General features: G+C 45.4%; 1 protein-coding gene across 1 annotated transcript in view; it reads left to right on the forward strand.

Annotated features, from left to right (window-relative positions):
• The window catches only part of FSCN3 (fascin actin-bundling protein 3), a 124,562-nt gene extending 108,478 nt beyond the window's left edge, over positions 1–16,084 (forward strand). The window contains exon 7 of the mRNA XM_085650652.1: positions 15,579–16,084. The gene's annotated coding sequence lies outside the window, so the exon portion shown is untranslated. The remainder of the gene's footprint in view (positions 1–15,578) is intronic.
• The last annotated feature ends 4,086 nt before the right edge of the window (positions 16,085–20,170 follow it).

Genomic DNA, 20,170 nt, shown 5'->3' on the forward strand with positions numbered 1-20,170 from the left:
AGTTTTTGGCTTGTTTTATACCCATTCGAAAGCTCAGTATTTCCTGGAGATGACTTAAGAGATCGCAGAGCTTTGTCTCTAGATTTTTTCAGTGCCTTTGTATAACTGGAGATTTGGAACTGGTGGCTGACAAAAGCCTTGTGAGCGTGTTGGCTAGAAGGAAAGCAACTTGTCAGTTGGGAGCAGAAAGATGACCACGCACCCATGGAAAAAACCGCTGCGGCGGTGCTTCCTGTAATAAATGCCGAACAAGCTTCCATGATGTTGGGGCTGATGTCGTCGTTCCATTTTAGCCGTTTTAGGTTTTCTGTGTAAATACCTGGGCATGTCATTGAGGCAGATTTATGAAAGTCTGGCTGAATATTAAGGATAACGACTTGGGGACGATGATCACTTCCTGATCGAGGGAGAATACTATAGTTGGTCAAATGATGGAACAATGCTGAATTGCAGATGGTGTAATCTAAATAGGAGCATTTACGGCCATTTGACCAGGACCAGTTGGGGGGAGTATCATTCGTAGATCTGCCATTCATTACCAGGAAACCAATGCTTAAAAATTGTAGCACACAAAGCTCACCGAGGCCGCAATAGGCTTGATGTATGGGTTTGGACTGGGCCTTGAGTTCCGGGGTAGTTAATGGAAAAAGCCCTTCGTAATCGGTGGAGTTACCCTGGAAAAGGTTAGTGTTAAAATCTCCAGTAATTAGGTAGTCAAAGTTGGGATAATCCGCCACCAGGTCACACACAATTTTCATTAGACGCGTTAAGTGGGCCTTCTTTGAGCGGGTGTTAGGGTTGATATAAACGTTAAGAAGAAGAAGAGAACGCTGATTATTCCATGCACTGATTTTAACACCAAGTAACCAGTCTTCGTCAAAGGTCAGTATCTCAATCGGGCCTTTTAAGTTATTTGAAACGTATATCGACAGGCCTCCTTTAGGGTGGCCGTAGAGACAAGATCTAATTGCCGGTTTCCAGAATTCCATGAAACCAATAGCTGGGCTAGATTGAGAAGCCCAGGTTTCTTGAAGAGCAATTAGGTCATGACCAAAGATGAAAGAATGGATCTCTGAATTACTAAGTTTCTGAGAAAGACCACTAATATTCCATGAACATAGGGAGAGCAGAGACTGTGGCTGAGGGAACAGAGTGATTGAGGGGGGATGTAAAGGGGATCCTGACTGAGCCTGGGCTGCAGGGTGGTCATCCCATGGTCAATCTGATGTATTACGAGACAAAATGGCTGGGAGCCAGCCCCAGTCAGAAGTTTTATCAGAATTCAGGGGATTAGACCGTGCATCTTCGGTCGATTGAAGTGATCCTAAGGCATTTTTAAGAATTGAATAAGGCCTTTTTTTCTCCCCGCTTAGCAAATTAGGGGAATGTTGAGTTAACATTGAGGGGTATCCAGGCGTGGAATAGGGGTAGATTTTAATGCCCCATTCCCGAAATAGGGGCTTTTGGTCTAAGAATAGTTGTACCCAAGTGATAGACTTAAGGGATACCACGGTTACCTCAGAGGGTTGAAAACCCTTTGGGGGGAGAAATTCGATTGACTCGATATCGTCCGAAGACAAGGCCTCAAGGCCCGGAACACTGTTGACTAATTTAATTATATTAGATCTGTTGAGAATATCATGCCGACCTTTTGATTTGTATTCGGGGGCAAGGAGAATTTTTAGTGAATAAGTATCTCTAATATCAGTGTCGGAAGGCCGGGATAAATTAGGCTGTAGGAGATTGGCACTTGGAGTGTCTAGGTGTGGTCTCTGATGGGGTCGGTGAAGGGCCCATGCGCCTTGCCCGGATGACCGAGAATCTTTTAGTAAAGTTGATGTATTATTGGATATTGTTTTATGGATTGTCGGAGTACGTCGAGATGGAATTGACAACGACGCCACTTGAGGTTGGAATGATGTAGTTAATGGCCACATTGTGGTTATCTCAGTGGAACTGCCTCTTGGTTCGTTTATGGCCGGCTGAGATTCTGAGGGCCCATTTTCCGGTGGTGCAGGACTTAGCTCAAGACTGCTCAGAGGAATCTGTTGGTTGGTGGTTGTAATTGTGTCGGCCTTGTACGGGCTTCGGGACGGGCTTACTGGTGTTGCTAGAGGTAGTGAAGTGCTGGGGGTGTTTTTATTGGTAGTAATTGAAAACAACGGTAATAATTTAGGAGGGTCAGTTTTGGTGTTTAGTCTTAATTTATTCCGTTGTTTTCGTTGACGCTTGCGCTCTCTCTTACTACATAGTGGAATGGGGGAGTGGAGCGTTTCGGGGATGGGGGGAGCCACAACCGCTGAAATGAAACTTGACCCTGCCTTATTGCTAACAGTGCCATTAGGAGGCCCATTTATTGTCTGAGGGCTTATAGCAGCTTGTACCAATGGTGCCGTCAGACATGGAGAGCCTTGGGCTAGGTGAGTGTCGTCTTGATGGACCGACTGTGTTATAGAGCTTTTTTGTTCCTCTCTCGTCTGGACCCCAGAAACCGTAGGGGTTGGGGTAATCGCCTTATCTAAATCGCGAGTTGAGAAAGATCGAGTGGGTTGATCAAGCCGAGACAGAACAGCGCCACCCTTCAGCAGTTTTACTTCATTGAAAACACTGGTTAAAAAGTCTGGAAGCGAAGATAGGGAATCAATAATGGGTGAACAGCAGCAGATTGACTGAACCAATTTTGAAGATGCTTGCGCACTCATTATTAGGTTGTTGAGTTTGTCCAGCTTGCTGTCGATCCCTGCAGTGAATAGAGCTAAAGTGTTCAGTAGGTCCACCTGAGTGTCCAATTTGTCCGAATGGTAATTTAGAGCAGTGACTGTAGATTGAAAGGTCTGAAGTAATTGAGGCCAGACGGTCGGGGTTGTGACAGGATCATGGTGAGGCTCCTTTTCTGATTTTGAGTGGGGTGAGTTGTTAGGTGAAGAGAGGGTGTTCATGAAAGAAAAAGACAGATCTACTAGCCGTTGGTCTTTTAATTCTGACTTTAGTAAAACCTTTGAAGAGGTTGAAGTAGCTGCTTGGGGTGAGAGTGGACGCTGTTGCAGTTTAACTCGGTCAGGGCTCCCCTCCAGAAAGTTTAGGACCTGCGGTGAACCGGGGGTGAGCGTGTCAGAAATGGGAATTAAGTCATTATGTCCATGAATTTGTGGACGAATTAGGAGAGTATGAGGCACAATGGGAGCCATCTCACACGCCTGAGGATTAAGTGGGGATATAACAGAAAAGTTCTCTGATTGCGAAACATACGGAGCTGCAGGACTTAGATTGCGGATTGGACTCACAAACTGTTGCTGATTGGGACAGAGCTCTTGGTTAACAGATGTATGAGGGAGAGAAGGCTGACTTAGTAAGGGTTGATGATGGCTTAAACCCGGTGATTGAGTAGTAGTCAAAGCACATTCTGAAACAGTTTTCCGAAAGTCAGGAGCTGACCCAAAAATGAAAACATCCGGATCATGAGCCGGAATAGTGGATACTTTGGGGAGAAAATTAGGATCAGAGGCTTGAATTGGGTTACGAGGTTTGGTTGCGCCCGGGGCTTTTTTAAAGTAGTCCAATAGCGAATATGATTTTAAGGAGCGCACGGGGGATATATGAAATGGTTGCAAGACGCTTTTGTTGATATGTTGCCGACCCTTAGAGATGGGAGACCTCGGTGAATCCGTGGACTCTGAAACGATCTCCGGAATAACAAGAGCAGACTCCGCGGCTGTGGCCAGCCGTTTTAATTTCTTCCGTTTTAAGGCTGGAGGAGCTTTTCTCGTATTCCCGGATCTCATCTCTTCCGTTGTTATGGAGAGCTTGTTAAGTCTGTGAGTTGATAGACTGGGTTGATAGACTCGGTTGTTCAGCACTTAGACAAAATCCTTGATTACCGGGAGACCGACCAAACTGGAGTGTGATTACTGGAATACAAGGGGGCGTAGGGGACCGGATTAACTCCCGGACCGGCCAGGCTTACTAGGGTTATCCGAGCTTGGCCGCGGCCATGGCGGAAAAGCGGACTCAGCTAATTTTAAAAGCTTGGACAAGGGCACCCCCCCCGCTTCTTAGACCCCGCCCAACCACTTGCTGATCCCTTGCCCTTGGTCGCAGCCTCCCAACAGGAGCACCCAACGGCTTTTTAGGGGGTTGACCCTTATGACTAGTCACCTTGCCAAACTCCCAGTACCCCACCACCCCCAAGCCTTCGCGCCCGCGACTGACCGGTCAGGCAATGCCCAGTTCAAAAAACCGGTAAAGTCGCAACGCGGCTGCAGGGGGGGGGGGAAGAAGGGGACTGGACCAGCGTGAGAAGCCAAACCTCCCCTGGGCCGTGGGAGCAGCGCTGAGTGCTGATAGCAACGGGCTGGGGCGGTTGAGGGGCGCGGGGGGAGCAGAACTGTGGCTGGAAGCTCAGTAACTGGTGTGGCGGCGACTAGAACGGCTGACAAGCTGCCCGATGGGCTGACCGAGGCAGAGGAGGGGTGAGGGTTGAACCGAGCGATGCGGAACGATAAGCGACAAACTAGGAGCCCGGAGCTAGCAATGAGGTAGTGTGGAGGGCATGGGGCAGTCAGGGGAGAGAGCCCAAAGGCTCAGATATCACAAGCAAGGGGGGGGGGGAAATGTGAGGGCGGAGGTGCGATGCGACGTATGGAGGAACTTGGTGCATAGGGTTAGGCAACCACACACCCCCAAGCCCCCAGGTCGACTTACTTGGTGGTAATTTCGAACCCGCTCCGCCGCCACGCCTTCCACGAGGCTGACTGGCCTCTACCCCCTGCTCTCCGCCGCTGCTGCCACCGCTGCCGGTCACGCCCGCAAGACCGGAGACACCACCGGAGACACCTACAGATATCACCGGGTCTCAACAGGTCTCTGCGGGCTCTCTCGGACCTCTCAGTGCTGCTCACTCACTCACATGCGACGCTCAGCTCCGCTCGGCTCCGCCCACAGGGCCTCAGCCGCGGTCACAGTCAGCTGACTGACGCACGACGCTCAGCACTCGTCACGCTGACACTCCTCCCACAGTACGCGACCGAGGTCCAGTAGCCGTAATTGATGAATGTGTGTAGAGCTGTCATTCCCGAGCTTGAGCTAGAGGGAGAACAGGTTATTGGTGAAGTACAAAAGGATGAGATTGATACAATAATAATTATTTAATTTTTAGGCTCTCTCTTTTGTCTGTAGTCGACGGCGTTTCGACCCTCTCTAGATACGGGGTCTCATCAGGACCAAGTTACTGGGGAACTGTAGAGAAAGAAAGGTGTGTATGAGTAGATATAGGCTGTTACAGATAGTCATGAGGGGCTGTAGTATTACTGTAGAGGTTAAAATGAATTCCTCAATAGCTTATTGGACGGTGCAGGAACGGTGATATCCTGACCTGTATCAAAGGACACTCTCTTAATAATGCCAATATTATGCATATCAAAGAATGCTGTAATGCGGTACTCACTATTGTGTGGCCTAGTGTACCGAGTGCATCCGATGTAGTACCATCTGCGGGGGATCAGCGCTGTGGTTTTGGGGTTGTGGTTAAACAAGGAACCCACTGTGTGGCTCCATCGTATCGATTGACGATATTTGGACCTGTGCAAGCAAAACGGGTATTGTACATCAGAAGCTAAACTATATTCATGAGGAATGAAGAATAATCTGTGCAGGCATGAGAACTAGGAGTGGGCAAACCACTCCTCCCCTGCCCTGCTCTGTGAAGAGCCACCACGTGTACCCCATGGTTATTGTTACCATTAGATTGAAAATGAGTGTGTGTGAGGGGGACTTAATGGAGGAGCTGCCTCTGTATAGCCCACGGTTATTGTTAATATTAGTATGAAAATGAGTGTGTGTGAGGGCAACTTAGTGCAAACTACTCCATTTGCAGACATGCGCCTCCCCCCAAAAAATATTGAGGAGTAATGTCTGCCACAATATGTTTCATAATGTTGTCTAATTATGTCAACAGGCTACCTGATGCAGAGCCTACCTGCGTATTCTATAATGCTTTCCATTTCAGTATTGAACATCACTGAAAAGCAAGAATGCTGGAAGATGGTCATCCACAAAAGCTTCAAGCTTCATAGCAATTAGTACATTGAAAACAATGAGGTGATATGAGAAGTGTAATTTCAGACCACACCCCACAGCTTTAGATGCAACATGCCAACTGGGGCCTAGAGTTCATTCACTTCGCCATGTTACTTGTACAAATGATTTGAACTGATAAGGTTGTCACTCTTCAAAGAATGTACACCCACAGGAGTATTAAGATGATTCGGACATCTTTGGATTAGGCTAAACAATTCATTCAGGTAGTAGCAATCCGGCATGGAGCCATCGCTCTTGTTGGACACATGTTGAGCATCAACGCTTTTGTTGTTTACATGAACTTTTCTCTTCCTTCAGAATAAAGAAGCACAATTTTGTGTTTTTTACCTGTACGTTTTAAAGGTTTAAAGTTGTAGCATCATTAGCTATCAATAGAATAATAGTATTTGTCAATGTGAAGGTTGGACAAATTATCAGACAACTTATTAAACGCTTTACCCCGCCTCTAAACTTCTAAGCTAGTAAAGTTGTTGTGATATGCTTGAAAGTTTTAAGTTAGGAGTTGTTTCTGTGTAGTCCACGTCAAATTTGGGGAGGGCTAACTAAGCAGTCTTGCTAGCTTACATGGCTTAGAATGGTTATACCAAACTATATATGCACACACCACGGCTATTCCAAATAGCCCAGTCACATATCAAATATATAACACAAATAGCAGAACTCTGACACTCATATACTATATACAATGACATATTGCACCAATTGACACATCTAGCCTCTCTGGCGGCTGTATCCCAATACTCTTCAAGCAGCCTTTTGGTTTCAAACAATAAGCAGTGAGGCAGCAGCTTGGTCCTTCAAGCCAGGCCGAACCCCCTACATCCCGTAGTAGTCTACCAGATTATGGCTGTGCCTGGAGTCCTTAGCAAGAAACCTGTATGTTGTACTTTGCTGCGGGCAAACTTTGTGGAAGGCCCCACCCGCTGGACTTGGACTCGGGGTCCGACTTGCCATTTTTCATGCACTATGAGTGTGGAAACCTAGCAAGTGGTAATCCATAGTAAGTTGCCGACTAACACTTGCATTTGGTCCTGGGGACGGGTTCCTGCCAGATTCTCCTCATCTCATGCACCTATGAGATGGACTAAGACCAGGTTTACTTCAGAGAAACTGCTCACTTTGGGCTTTGCCCCATCTAGTGCAAGGCCATCAAACGTCAACCTCTCCAATAGTCCACCTTATTTAGAGACTCACCTAAGCCTCAGTCATCTAGGAAGGGCTCTTCTTCTCATGCCCACGTGGCCACCTTTAGTTAGTACAGTGCCCAAGCCCCTCCCCAGGCCCATCTGTTGTGCTGGCAGCACCATCAACAGCTCATTATCTAAGTATCTATCAGGGCAACCCCTCCTCCCTCACAAACGGGTACCCTCAACATGCACACACCAATTACTTGCCTTTAGACACTTTTCACTCAGCTGTCACAGCCTATGCATGTCGGATGATCTCATACTTTCTGCCACACAGATTACATTTTCCTCCTAGATTCATAGACAGACTAATTGTGGTGCCTCTGAGAAGATATGCAAGAGACCTTGCAGTCATACACTGTCTCTCAAAACTGGCTGTAGTATTGTAGCTAGCCTTACAGAAACCTATGGTATCGGAGGCAGTTACTGATGCAGTTCTAAAGGGAAAAAGCGAGCCATTTTGCCCCTTGTAGGTAGCCTTTTATAAGATTGCTATAACAGCTAGGGCGGAGAAGACAGACACCATCTCTACTGGCTCATCCGTGGACCCTCTGCCATATTTGAAGATTACCACTATATTGTTTTTCTCTGAAGTGACTCTCACTTCCATGGTGGCTCTCCACTTCAATGAAAAAACCTTGATGGCAGGTCGACCACGAGATGATAGCATGGCAGGCATGCTAGTACATTTTTGTTTTATTTTTCATATGCAAACACAAACATTAGGGATTAGCTCTAGTATATCTTGGGCGTTTTTGCCCCAGTCCATGATGGATATATAAACATATAATCTAGGGCTAGATCCATTATTATAATTAATGGGATTCTGTAATCCCTGCATAAATGTCAGTCTCTAGTTTCCTTATAATCGGCAACTTGTGACACATGCTGTCACTGATTAAAAAGAAAATACATCAGCACTCGACTATTATAAGTTATAACAGCCGATTTCTGACATCATAATGCCTACTGCCAGAGCCAGCAGCCAAGGTAAAAGAGAGGTTAGGTCACGAATAATTGAAGCAGCTGTTTAAAGCAACAAAAACAGAACGTTGCTTTTTGTCTTCTGCTCCTATTTTTAGCTTACAATGACAAGCAGAGAGAACATGTTTATTTTTTGCACTCATTAGATAATTAGAGAAAAGCTAGACTCGTTCTGCTTGTATCTACACATTCCGAGCTAGTGCATTTGTTTTTTTATATGACTTTCATGGAACTGTTTCTAATATCTGTTTGAAACAAATAACTAACAGGTTTTTGATGTGTTTAATTTTGTGCTAGAGGTTTCATTCTTATTCTTTATGTCTGCAAACATGCTTGCTGTTTCATATGAGAGACCTACGTACCAAGGTTTTAAGTAATTTGTGCAAAGGTGAAGGTGTGACAATGTATTATATGGGATAAAGTAAACCCAGGAGTACATGGTAAGGATATTGCAAGTTGCCTCAGAGTTCCGTAACCTTATATAGGAACTAAGCCTTTGGCCTCGTTCCTCTATATGGTATGGAACTCCTCGGTGACTCGCAATATCCATTTAATGTACGACATGGGGTACTTTATCCCTTATATTATTCACCTAAAATATAACTCTTAAATAGCACTTCATAATCAGTTCAGACAAATCATTAGTAACATAATGGAATACATATCAAGAAACTGCAAGGTATTGTGAGTACAAATAAATGGAAAATCATCAAATAAAATGGGACATAAAATGGGACATAGCAAAAGTATTGGGACATCTGCCACACTATAATAAACAACAAGAAGAGAAAACAGGAATCCTGCTGTTTTAAGGCAGAGTTCCCATTACAGCTTTTCTCTAACGCACCCTATACATACACAAATAGGATTTTCTGATTAGATAAATTATGTATTTAGATGTTGCGATAGATACTTTATTATGAGGATTTTTCTGAAGTACATCTGTTGACAACTGGCAGGTACCTGGCCTAAGAAAGAACAATAATGTTCCAAATTACTATGGAGTGCATGTTTTTGCACATTATAATTATTTTACCGGAGCTAGAAACTGAGCAGTCTTGAGGGCGTTTCTAAAATACAGATGGTCTTTTATTAGCTTGGGATCTTTCGGCCTCACAAATATATCTTTAAAATAAACATATTAGTAAGAAAATATTTCTTTAAAGACATATATAAAATGTCTTTTGTTAATCATGCAACCGATAAAGGATGTATATTTTGTTTAGTCTATCAAATGTTAAATCTAAGAGAATGCTGTAGTTCAAACAATAACACATACACAATTTATACCTCCTGTCTAGTTTTTTTAGTCAGGTGCTTTGCATCTAAGGGTGTCCAAGCAGATTAAAGGTGTGTTAATTCCATTATAATGATCTAAAATATAATTGCGAGTACCTGCTATACAGGCTGAGCTCACAAGCTAGAATCAAACGATTCTGCTTAAGTAGTGTGAAATTCGATTTCACAAAACACCACACCAAAATCAGTTTAATTGAGTACAGAAAAAACCATGAGTTTTAAGGTATATCTTAACTTTTAAATATTTCCATATTTACTGCCCAAGACCTGGGGATCTCATACCTAGATTCAAAATTAATACTCAAAGCCACATATGAGCAGTTACAGTGGTCCTAGTGGAAGTGAGAGGAGCAGGCACAACTTGACATAATGAGAGACAGACAATAAGTTTGCATACATTGTGGATTTAGATATATTGACTCTAAGCCACCCTCTGATACAGAACAAAACGTAAAACTGGCCACTCCCTCAGAGCTAGGGCTTTATAAAGTTTGTCAACTTTAGACTGAGTTCTTTATCCCTGGCCCCTCAATTGTGCCATGGTCAGGTGGGGAAAATAATTTACCCACATGTGCGCGTGACCAAAATCCAATGAAACATACTCTTTTTGGTTCTTATTCTGTAGTAACTGTTCCATAGAAGAAAGGTTTTCTTTCTTAGAACAACTTGGAGCCTGGATGTGTTTCTTTTATCTTTTACAAGGTGATGTTCTCTGTAAAGAGGAGGGGTTATATGTTCTCTGTAAAGAGGAGGGGCTATAAGGAGGCGCAACGGGGCGAAATGTTAGCATGGAAAGGGAAGTGTTGGTACAGAAAAGTCCCCGCATGGTTACGGATATGCACCTCTGCTCTGAGTGGCTCAGCTGCAACAATAACTGGATCCCTGGTGCTGATTTTAGTAATGGATTAACATGGATCATGCGTGTGCACCATGACCTAGGCCTGTTTCACAGATTGGGGTCTTGTTGGACTGAGAGCCATGCCCAAAGCGCTGCCCTCATAAGTGGTAAAGGGCTGCTGCCCTCACCAAGGTATTAAGTAGCACAAGTGCAGTGATGGCAGCATACCGTGTTTTAGTACTGATGATCAGTCGTGTGAATAGGCCTTTGTACATATGTCACTGGAGTGGGGCCTACCGGCCCACTCACGAAAAGTTTCGCTGCTGTGTGTTTAAAACCCCCTTGGCCTACATGGTTTCAGCATGTAGAACTGTGCAGCTCACATGTGTGCGTGCTGCGAAGTGTATGTGCTTGTGAGTGTTATAATGCCTAGAGGCCTGTGGGTTCCATATTGGAAGCCCAGGATCTTGAGGAAGGCAGTTTTAGGAGCCCCTCCTTCCCCTAGACAAATCTGTGGATTGCTCCGTTCCGGAGAGCGGGGTGGGACATACACTGGAGGAAGGGAGAGCCATGCTCTTTTGGGCATTTAAAAATTGTTCTTTGACTCTGGAAAGGTCACTAGTTAGTGGGCTCTGCCTACATCTCGAGAAGGAACTGGGCTAATAAGAGAATCATAAAGAGTAGGGCTGGGGGCATATGCAACATTTTATTAGGCATATATCAGTGATGTTGACATCCAGATGTGATCCTTTAGACTCTCCTATGGCCTGAGTGTAGGGCTATCACAAGTCAAGTCGCTCCTTCTGTGACATACTGCTTCCTGGACAAAGGGCAGGATAGAGGAGTGAGCACTTCAAGTTGGGCACCCTGCACCACACAAACTTCAAAGACTAATATACTAAATCACATCTGTGTCTGAAAACAAATTATAATAAGGGGAGCTTCAGCCTCTCAAAATTGTCAAGCTGAAGCTGTATATCTGGGAGAAACTCAGCATGACTTCTGCCCATTGTGACTAGTACTCGGGACTAAAGTCTGATAGCCTCCTTTCTGGGTGAGGTTACATCACCCAAGAAAATCAAGACCACTTATGCTGGAGCACCAGCATCTGCCTGACTGCCAAGACCAGAGGACCCTGTTAGGGGGAGGAGAGGGCCTGAAGATAGTGAGGTCCATTGGGGATCCCGTTCAGTAGACCACTTAAGCAGAGTGTGAGATTTGGGTCTGCGTTGAGGACATTGGCATCAATCGGTCCATCCACCCGAGTGCTGCTGTCCGCAAACCCTGTATGCTAGGTGGGGGCCACTGTAAAGATTAAGGACTGTTGCACTGATCGGGCATCCCCCTGAGTGCTGTTCACAACCTCTGTATGTCAGGCGGGTGCCGCTGTGAAGATTGAGGACAGTTGCACCGATCGAACCATCCGCCCGTGTGCTGCTGTTCACGATCCTCGTATGCCAGGTGGGGTTGCATTGAAGATTAAAGGTTGTCGACCTGGTGCATCGTTGAGACAAGAAGCAGACCATTGCCCGGGGCACTGTTTACGATCCCCCTATATGCTAGATGGGGGGACTGTGTTGAAGAGGTCTATTGACTTAGAGCAGCGTGCGACCGTGAAGAGTAATGGATTGTGACATGTGGAAGCAGAGTATTGATTTAATTGCCCAAACCCAGAAACACACAAGACCTGTCGCCGGACTTAGAAAGACTTACTGCACAATTGAAGTTTCAGCGTGGATGCCTGCCACCTTGCCTGCAGCATCCAAAGTTCTGGTCCTTTCCGGGCCACTGGCACATGACCTTGCCTGTTGAACTGCAGATTCACCGAGGGCGGTTAAGACTGATTGCCAGGCCACTTGGTCTCTTGGGGGAAACTTTCTTTGACTAAAAGCACCATGGCGCTGAGACACTTTGACTTTTAGGAAGTCATTGTGGAACTTCTAACTAAGACTTATATTTGCTATCGGGCCTAACCCCAATGTTTCCTCTCATAAATGCGGAATAACTACAATCCTTAGACCAGGATGTGTTACTGAATGGTTTACCTGGACGACACTAGAGTGCTGGCCTTACTTAGACTGTGTTTATTATTTATTGTGTGCCATATTTCACTTTATGTTCATAAATAAATACTATTTTTTTCATGAAAGCAAGGATTCAGCTGGACAGTCATTTACTGTGGTTGCTGAATGTGTTTTTAAGTTGTGAGTCTGTGTACACCTTGCACCTACCTCTCCCTGCTCGACCCAGCTACCACTGAAAGTCAAGTACTGAAGGAGTACTTAGCCCAGTTGCTCAAAAGTCATAGTATGTCAGGCCCTGGGACATTGGGAGTAAAAAGCCTCAATCTACAGTAGACCAGGTCTTCCGGTTTGTTTTAATCTACTGGAAGACTGTTTTGATCGGCAAGGGCAATTTGTTTGTTGCCTTTGTCGATCTTAAATCCGCTTTTGACCTGGTCCCAAGGTTTAGGCTGTGGCAGTGTCTGCAGGAGAGGGGCCTGCCCCATGAAATCCTAGCTTTACTTATCAGGTTTCATGAGAACAACTTTGCCAGGTTTAGGTGGGGCCCCAGGGCCAACTGACAGACAAGATCCCAGTGTCGATAGGCATAAGGCAAGGGTGTGTATTGGCCTCTACTCTTGTTTCTTTATACTTGAACGGGGTGGTAGACTATTTTTGCTCAGCGGATGTCCCAACCATAGCCAATAATAAGATCCCTACACTTTTGTTTGCAGATGACACTCTTTTAATCTCAAAAATCCAGAGTGGCCTCCAAATGCTTCTAAACAAATTAAGGTTCTTTTGCCCGGATCGTAGCCTGGAAATCAATGCAGCAAAAACTATATTTATGGGGGCAGATTTACAAGCTTCTTGCGTGACTTTTGCACTGCCGCTGTGTCACTTTTGTGACGCAGCTGCGGCGTAAATGTTGAGGCCCATTTACAATGTGACACATCTAGGGAGATGCGTCACGTTGTAAAGCCTTGTGTCACATTATAACTGCGTCGGGTATAATGTATACAGGGTGGGAGTTCCAACGCAAAAAGCCAAGTAGAACTGATGCAGTGAAATCTGCAAGATTTCACTGCATCACTCTACGCCTTCACTGCGTCAAAATCCCCATGCCTGCTCAGACCAGGTGTATGGAATGATGCAGGGCTTTTTGAATGAGACTCATCCCTCTATTGTGGTGCATTGCTGGGGTTGTGTCACTTTCATGAGCAACTTCAGCAATGAGTCACTTTTGCGCCAACAGATGCGTCAGAATTTCTGACGCATCTGTTAATCCTTGCGCCTTGAAGCACTGTATTTTAAATACAGTGCATCCAAAGTGGCGCAAGGACATTCGGCCCTGACGCAAGGTAACTGAAGCATCTATGCAGGTGCGTCAGTTCCCTGTAAATCTGCCCCATGGTGTTTAGTACTTCAAAAAAGATCAAGGGTAATTTGAGGTTAGGGGGCAGTTCCTAAAGAGGTTCGACTCATTTGGATATCCAGGAATCAAACTTTCATCCAACATGTCCTGGTCCCAACACATTGAAAGGGCTTGCCTGAAGCACACACAGATTACTGGAGTTATTCTAAAAGAACATTGTTTAACCTTCACCAAGCCAGTAGAACTAGCCCTTCAGGTGTATGACACAAGGCTATTGGTGCAGCGCTATTGGAGCTGAGCTGTGGGGCTTTTGCAATGTTTCCGCTTTGGAGCGGTCAGAGAATGTTTTTTAAGAGCTTTGGTCTCCCTTCCATCTAGTACTCCTTATTTCTGGACATGGGTGTCAAAAAATTTGCCCTTAACGCCCCCCTAAGTTCCCTGTTGTTTTGGCAAAGACTATAGGCCACCCCAGAGCTGTGCCACTATGCTGTTGCCCTACAAGATGTCATCAGGGTTGACAAATTCCACAAAATATCTTGGCTGTGTTTGATGAGAAGTTGCTGATCTCGCTAGGCCATGGTGATCTTTGGCAATATGCCCCTGCGGGTCCATTTCCATCTAAGGAGGCACTGAAATAACAGTATTGGGCACTGGTAATACAGAGGGAGGAACAAAAAGTGGTGGGCACCTCACTGACTGGAGAATATCTGAATTTTAAAGTAGTGCACGGATTAGAGAAGTACTGGGACCTAATCACGGTCTCTTTAGATAGGAAGCGATATCATCAATTTAGAGTAGCCACGCTCCCATTAAAGTCTTTTACTGTAAAGTGGTCTACCTCTGATACTGGTAATTGCCCCTATTGTATTGATCAGGAGGAGACTGTACCACATGTGCGATTTGAATGCCCAGCCTATGCCCGGATTCGCTCAGCTTGACTGGCACCTGTGTGTATATTAATGGGGACTTGGTGTCACTGCTCTGCCTTGAGGATACTAAGAATGGACCCTTTTGCACTGTATGTTAGTGCAACTGCAAAGTTTTTGGGACGAAAAGAAGACTAGTTACCAAATGACGATGTTCCTTCTTAGTTATAAGTGCGAGTGTCAGGTGACTGGTTTTATCAATTATATTATTTTTTGCAAATGTTTCTCTTTTGAATACACATTTTTAACTATTTGTAATAACTTGTATACATATAAGATGTGAAATGATTTTAGGTTGTAATTTATGACAGGTTTTATTACCACCGATTGGATTAGAAATGTTGTTTTATTAATTGTATTGATGGAAAACTTTTATGGCTTTGCCTAAATAAAGTATATTTGACTGACTGACTGAAAAGGCCTCAATCCCCACGGTTTGGTTCAGTAGCTCCGGCTTGCCCTTTGGCCCTCTGGCAGGGGTTCTGACTGGACTACTGGCAAAAAAAGCCTTCTTCCCTGTCATATCTTTGGGTTACAGGTGTCAGGGAGGTGGAACGCCTTACGAAGTAAGGACTGGGACGAGGAAGATGTACCAAAAGAGAATGATATTCACATTGCCTTACTGCCAGATTTCTTAGCATGTTTTAACTGTTTGTTGTGCAGTGCATTTGAGTCTGCTGATGTTGTGTCACACAACTAAATAATAGATAAATAGACTACTTAATTGCTTGATTACTTATAGGTGGTGTATGTGGGCCTGCTCTTCATGCACAGGATGTCCAAAGTGTACACTGCGCCTTTTGGAGGTTATGAGTTGACTACACCGAGCGATGAAAACAGACTCACAGCTATTCTCTTTTCTCCACGCAGGAACCTTCCACCAATGAATGAAGAATCCGGCAAGACACATATTCACCCCCAGATGTTTGAGTAGCGATAAATGGAAACTGGAGCGCTCTTCCTCAGGCACCCCCTATATCAACCCAAAAGAATCCGAAACACTTCCCTCCCGAAGGGCGCTTCCGTCAGACAACCACAGAACTGCAAGCATTGGGTCTTGGATAGTGTGCTCTGGGTTCAGGTGGTGTTCAGGAAAACCAAGGAAATGTACCAAGATAATGTATCCGGGTGGCCTATTATTCTCTTTTACCAGTTGAACATATTTTTGTCTGTCAAATTATGAGCACTGAAGTCTTCCATTTATTAAAAATTCTAGTACATTAGGGGCAGGTGTACGGCAAGTTACCAAACTCTCCGTGAGGGGGTTGTAGCCCGCATTGAGACCAGGTTCGCAAGGACTCCCATCATTCCATCTAGACCTAGGGGCCTTTGTGTGTTTTTTGCTCCTAGTCAAGGGGAGTCATCCCCTGCTGGTCTTTAAATCTCCTCAGGCCCTCTCTTTTGAGTGTTATAAATTACCAAACTTGTCTGTTCGTTCAGTAACTGGCCCTGCGGCTCAGATGGCTGGCAGCGGTGCCAGATATAGGTAAAGGTGATGATTGTTAGTAAGTGACCCCTACGGGCGGAGAACTGGAGTGAAACCGCCCCTAAGGTCCATACAAGTTTAACAAACAATGGTATGGCAAGGGAAACAAGTGAGAAGTAGCCACCGTAGTGTGTAGTAGACAGAAGCGGTGCACATGGTCAGTCCCACCACACCTCATGGCCAGTTGTTGTGTATCAAAGCAGCATCGAGGAATACGTAGTTGCGGTTGATATGATGGCCTAATCAAAAGTAGTCTCTAAAATGTACACTGGCTTTCACAATATTATTTACGTTTTTTATGGGGGAACTATTGACGCAAACTGTTTTTGGCCCTCGTACAATCCACTTACTCTTACGTGATGCTTTTGTCGTGGTGTGAGTTGAAAGGGGGTGCTTGTGCTGTATGAAGAAAGGGTGTTGATTGGAGAATTCTCTGGACTACAAGAGTTTAGCAGAGTCGCTGATCCAGGATAGAGGTTTTCAGCCAGTGGCTACATGAAGCCTGTCTGAACCTAAAATGGGAAAATAAAACTTTCTCTCTCCTTCTGATGAACCACCCTGCCACCTTCCTTTTGATGTAGTAAGGGATCTTAAGAGACCATTTATCTTTCAAAACAATTCAACAGGCTAGTGTGCCAAGTTGCAGCCTTTAAGGGTCCCAGACATCCAGGGTCCTGTAGCGAGACAACTTGAATTGTGCCTCACTGGTGGAGAGCACAATGAGGTGCTTCACAGAACCATCTGTGAGCATGAGAAGTAGTAATACTGGAAAGCACCTTTATGTACTGTTTGTCATTCGACACGAGACGTCCAACTCTATTAGTAAAAGTGCAAAGAAGGCACCGTCCTTTCATATTTGTACAAACTGTACATGGATATTCCCCAGCTATTCCCATTTTGTTCCCAATTTAGATATTTTGGGCAAATTCACAAAGGCATCTTAGTGGACGTACAAGAATATTACTATGTGTACTCCAAAATGCCTTTTAAATAGTCCCCGCAAGCAATCATTCCAAAGAAATTCTCACTGAGGCAGCAGTATATACACACAACTGTGGAAAATAATTCTGTATTTTGTGTAAACTTATGTCTGTTATCAATAAATGTGTCCGTCTGTAACGAAACTGGTGCTCATGTAAAGCGCTCTGATACCTGATATCCTTGGGTCTAGTTCACGCTATATAAAACTAAAAAAAAAACAAGAATAATTGTACCCAATGAGCACAACTATTCTGTGCTGTAGGATGGGCTATAGTGCAGGTGAACACGCTCTTTCTTCTCATAGCTACATTTTGTCACTTGTTACCATACCGGGCAACAAGTCGTCAACATTCTACCTTATTTAATAATAGGCAATATCGATTAATGTGCACGGCAGTTGCTTACCATTATTGCCCTGTAGGAAAAAGGAATTCTCAGCATAGAGATTATGGAGTTATGAGCAGTAATTGGTAGAGTAAACTCCTCAGTGATGGACAACAAGTCACCCACCACAGTGTCTCTGTTGTGTCAGAGAGTAACATTGCTTAAGACCCAGAACTGTACCCCAGCACCTCTATCAGGAGGTCTATACTCTCTTATTTGCTTGGCGATATTGCTTTTAAGCTTTAGTATATTTTGCTACATAAGATATAGAGAGAGTTCCTTACACAAAGGCCCTCCTCAAGGTTACTGGTAGATGGATTTTCCACCCTGTTGCATCCATCCCTGGGAGCTGGGAAGGAAGTGGCACAAAGTAACATGCGCCACCCTGGACCCGGTATTCCACTTCCAGACGGATCATCTATCCTCTGATATCGACGGAAATATCACCAGGCTTAACACCGCCCTCATCAATGCCATCGACCACATAGCTCCACTGAAAATCATTGCCTCTACTAGATCTCGCCCCTCTGCTCCTTGGTTCTCCACCTCTCTCCGTGAGGAAAAAAGTAGATGCAAAGCACTTGAACGGAAGTGGAGACTAAATTACGACCCTGAAGCTAAGCTTGCCTACAAAGATGCCCTGAAAACATTTCTTAAACACAAAAAAATCACCATGAAAGATTATTTCTCGCTTCAAATTGCCAAGGCCAAAAACTCTTCAAAAACCCTCTTCACCATCGTTAAAGATTTCATCAATCCTCCGGCTAGGGCCACTCAGAATTCAGCTAGTCAGACCCTGTGCGAAGGACTGTCGGACTTTTTCCTTGAAAAAATCAACAAGCTATGCATCTCTTTCCCTAAAGGGCCAATATCCCGGCCTCCGCCCACTAGTCCCCCGGTTTTACTGCCCTTTCTCGCTTTTAATAAACTCACCCAGGAGGATGCCATCAGACTACTCATTCATTGTAAGTCTGGCGCACCCTCTGACCCTGTCCCTGCCAAACTCATGGGTGAGCTGGCCCCCTCGTTAGCCGATTCTTTCCTCACCATCTGGAACGCCTCCCTCCACCATGGCTTTTTCCCTACCACTTGGAAGGAAGCCTTGGTGATCCCCATTCTAAAAAAGGCAGATGCTGATCCTGCTGTCTTCTCCAACTACCGCCCCATTTCCCTTCTCCCCAAACCCGCAAAGGTCTTGGAAAAAGCCGTGCAGTTGCAACTCACGGAGTACTTGGAAAGCAACTCATTACTGCACGACTCGCAATCTGGTTTTCGGGCGGGATACAGCACAGAGACGGCTCTGCTGGAGGTATCGGAGACAATCCGGGAGTGCGTGGACAGGGGCGAGGAGGCCATGCTAGTCCTCCTCGACCTGTCCGCTGCATTCGATACAGTCTCTCACCCCATCCTCCTTGACCGACTAAAACAGATTGGCATTGGCGGCACTGCCTTTGGCTGGATTAAGTCCTTCCTCTCAGGAAGAAGTCAGAGGGTATTGTTGCGGCCTTTTCAATCGGAGGAAAAACCCCTGTCTTGCGGTGTGCCACAGGGCTCTGCCCTCAGCCCTCTGTTTTTTAACATCTATCTTGCCCCACTGGCCGGCCTGGTGGAGTCCTACGGAGTCAGGGTGGTCTCCTATGCTGATGATACCCAGCTTGTGTTTTCCTTTAGAGACCACTCTGACTCCGCGTTCTCCAACTTTCGCCAGTGCCTCAACAACATCAGTGGCTGGATGTCTGAAAACCATCTTAGACTCAATGCAGACAAGACAGAGGTGCTGTTTTTTAACCAGAAAAACTCCATCCCATCCTCCTGGTGGTGGCCCGCGGCACTTGATCCCGCTCCCTCTCCCGTCCACTCGGCCCGCAACCTGGGTTTCCAGTTTGATGACTCCCTCTCATGCAAGACTCAGATTAATAAAGTGACCTCTGCCTGCTTCCTGAAGTTGCGCATGATTAGAAAAATACTTCCCTATCTCCCTCTGGACTCCCGCCGTACAGTTACCCATGCCCTCATCACGTCCCACCTGGACTATGCCAATAGCCTCTATGCGGGTGCTCCCCAATACCTGATTGACCGGTTGCAGATTATTCAGAATGCGGCAGCCAGACTGATTGGCAATATTCCCTACCGTCAATCAGTAACCGCATATCCTAAGGAACTGCACTGGCTACCTGTGGCCAGCCGTATCCAGTTCAAGGTCCTCACTCTCACTTACCGAGCCATCAACGATCGCGGACCTAACTACCTGAAAAAACGTGTCTTAATATCCCGTTCCATTAGATCCTTGAGATCCAATGACCTACGCCTTCTGATCTCTCCCCGTTTCAGACTATCCAGAATGGGTGGCAGAGGGTTCAGTGTAATTGCGGCTAAACTATGGAACGCACTGCCAGTCGATCTTAGATTCTGTCCCTCTGTATCCATCTTCCGGGCCAGACTCAAAACCTGGCTCTTCTCTGGACTCTGATTTATTACGCTACTTCCCCTTCTTGCTCCTCTCCTCTCCTTTGGAGGTTCAGGTTCTAGCGCCGGGACACCCCTTCGGGGGTAGCTGTGCGCTCTACAAACTACATAAAATAAAAAAAAATAAAAAAAAAATCCCGAAAGC

The sequence above is a fragment of the Triturus cristatus genome, chromosome 4_1 (genome assembly GCF_964204655.1).
Source record: "Triturus cristatus chromosome 4_1, aTriCri1.1, whole genome shotgun sequence".
NCBI lineage: Eukaryota > Metazoa > Chordata > Amphibia > Caudata > Salamandridae > Triturus > Triturus cristatus.